We start from the raw sequence: 3,397 nt of genomic DNA on the forward strand, positions 1-3,397 counted from the left end.
ACAAAACAAACGGTGTGTCATTTCGAGTCCCGAGCTAGGAGTTATGGCCATTATACCAAAGTCCGTCGGTGCTGTCAGATTCTACGCGGGAATAAGTAAAATTGATTGAAAAATCATAACTCTTTCATCTTAAACCCAAAAATATTGAAACCAACACCAAAAGTTGCACCACTACAAGCCCTACACTCAGTTAAAATCCCAGGTTCAGAAACGAGAGGAGGTTAACCCAACAATCAAAAGAAAAACCGATTCGCAACCATTTTCGCCCCAGTCAACCAACCCTGCTTTAGAAATTCACCAAAAATTGTATACTTAACCAAATTACTTGATTCCAACGCCAATCTCTTCTTAACTTAAATATGCAGCTCCTGTAAAAGACCCAAAGCCACCCAAAATGTTCATCATGCCCAGAAAGTTAAAAGAAGACAGCCACGCACAGAATCGCACATCCAGCAAACAGCCAGTATTCAAAAATTCATAACTAATTGTGTGATTATCGGTTTTGCATGATCTTGGTACCGAAATCTTTGTATTGAAACGTACTTTTACAGTTATGAAGACACCAAAAATTGATTCCTAGCAGAAGGGCCCCCAAAAGACAGATTACTAAAACCCACGAATCAAATCAAGTTCTAAACACCAAATTCAAGGGATTTAAGACTAGGTTCTTAATTTCTCCAAGAACTCCAACCCACATCCAAATTAACCCAAAACCAAGTATTCTAGGCACGAATTCAACCTCCAAACATATGAACTAAACATAATAAACATGAAATCAAATACAAGAAAGCATGAATTACCATGTTAGGACCTCAATTCCAGGACAAAATGATCATCCCCAAGCAATTCCCTTTCCTTCCTCTTCTTCCCCTCTTCCTGCCGTCTCTCTCTCTCTCTCTCTCTCTCTCTCTCTCTCTCTACGTGAAATGATAAGGGCAAGGGGGAGATATTTCTCCCCAGGATATTTTGTTAACACAGGGAAAATCATTCCACGCAAGCGAAACCATATACAACTTATACTCCAACCCACAAATCACATACAAGGCCCTCGAGGTTCTACTACATGCGGTTAACCCCATAAACATATAATTCAATTAAAACATGAATTCAAAATATTAAATATCCGGGACGGGTATTACAGTTAATCTATGTTTAGGTTGTGCTGCTTCGTTGCAGCCGTTATGTTTTTATGAAGTTATGAATAAAACTTTCAGTTTTGTTTCCTTGAGTTGCTGAATTACTAATTTAATTGTGTTGGTCTAAGCTTGAGTATGGACCTGAAATAGTCTCTTTAAGTTCTGTACTGGGGAGCCGAGAAAGCACTTAAGTTTGGACTTAAATAGGCGATTGTTTATTTAACTCCATACTGGGAGCAGTGAGTGAGTATGGGGGATGTATCAGACACTCAAAATATTTGAAATTCAAACCAAGTAGGCAATGAACAATGCCAGGCTACGAGCAAAGCAAAGTTAAGGGCAAGCACGAAGAAGCTTAGGCCCGAGCACCGATGTGCTCAACATAAGAAAGAGCAAGCACGAAGAAGCTTAGGCCCGAGCAACAAAGAATGCTCAAAGTAAAGGCCAAGAACGAAGACACTTAGGCCCGAAGAATGAAGCATGCTCAACATATAAGAAAGCTGAGTGCGAAAACACTCAGGCCCGAGTAGTGAGTACTACTCAATGAGGAGATTAAAATAGTTGTAATATTTAGTACGACAACTTAGGCGTATATCTTAATCAAGCAACAATTTAACCCTGGGGTTATGAAGAAAAACCCCTGACACGGCATAACGAGCGTACAAGAAAGTGCCAAGAAACATAATAGCAAATTAAAAGCCACGAAGGGTTACCAAAATCGGAGGCCCCAAAGGGCTAAAATACAATGCGTTGCTAGGCCGCGAACAAAGGCCACCTAAATCATCAACACCCCGAAGCGTCCCCATGTGAAAGTTAAAAGTAGTGTGTGTATCAAACGCCACGAAGGGCACCAACAGATAAAATTTGTTAAAATGGCCACGTATGGCCATGGAACTTGTTTCATCTACCATGCAGGGTAGGGATGAGAGAAGAGGATTGAAAAACTTACCACGGTCAAGCAGCCGGGGCGATCATCTCTTGGTCAACGTCGATGACAGGGACAAGCGGGTTGGCAGGCTCAAGAGGGTTGGCCGGCTCCGGCATACTGGTAGGTGCTAAAAAGTGGGTCTAGGTAGCTAACTAGGGTGGAGTAGGAAGATTGGCCACTGCTGCCACGGTCGAACTACTCCCAACCTCTTGGTGACCGAAGACGACATTCATCAAGGGAAGCGCGACAGAGGTAGAAGGCCTGGCCTCATCATTGCTGATCTCTGTTTCAGTGATGGTCAAGTCAATGCCCTCTGAAATCTGGTTTTGAGCCCAAAGAGGAGAATGCTCAACCATGCCAACGCGACCTAAGCAGTGCGCCCAGCACTTTACCTAAATCTTTCTCACCACTCCCGGCACCTGTAGCTCAAACTGTCTGGACACCTCCTTAAAACTATTGTTGTAAGCCTCGGACATATTCTCCTTGAAGATCCAAATGTTCTCCTCCGCCTTCCCCAATTCCTCCATTGCCTTTGTAAAGTTAGCCTCCACCTCTTCCTCTTCCCCTGCTCCTGCACCAGTTGTCAGCCGAGCTGTGACACCCTGCTTTCCGGTGGCCGGTGGTACTATAGGAAGCAGGCTCCGTCCGGACGGAAGGGGGCAAGTGATAGTTTATAAGAAAAGATCCCTCCTACTTGTACAAGGCCTTTTAAAGCCGTGAGGGCGGGCCAAAGCACATAGGAACTTCACAGTTAAGTGTGCTCATCCCGAGGTAGTCTAGGGATGGGTGACCTACTGGGAAGTCTATGGGCTTTGGGCGTCCAAAGCGGACAATATTGTACAAAGATGGAGCGGGTCGTTATAGGGACATAGGAGTAGGAGTTAGCTATTGAGCTTAATTGCTCACAGTGCTACTTTTTGTTGCTCTGGCTTAATTGCTCACGATGCCACTTTTGTGGCTCTGGCATCTTATGCCAGAGTTTAGAGATGTACAGGTGTAGTACTATTCGTCAGAAGAGTACGGTGTTGATTAGAGACTTGCTGAGATGGAAGAATGATACAAAAGTGGATTACCTTAGTGCCAACATCTATTTGTTAAATAGATGTAATTTGAATTTTTGGAGTTTGTAATGACCTTATATTTATTTCTAATTAATAAATGTTATAAATTTATTAAATTAATGTTCCCAAAAATCGAGGCGTTACACATTCATTTCGTGTCCATTTGCTATGTACTTGATCATGTTAGAGCAAAAATAAGATCTAAGAGAAATGCGAGTTTACATTCATTACATAAAATTCCTTAGCTCTTTACTTATTTGTAATTTTGGCTA

The sequence above is a fragment of the Rhododendron vialii genome, chromosome 10a, assembly GCF_030253575.1.
Source record: "Rhododendron vialii isolate Sample 1 chromosome 10a, ASM3025357v1".
Lineage (NCBI taxonomy): Eukaryota > Viridiplantae > Streptophyta > Magnoliopsida > Ericales > Ericaceae > Rhododendron > Rhododendron vialii.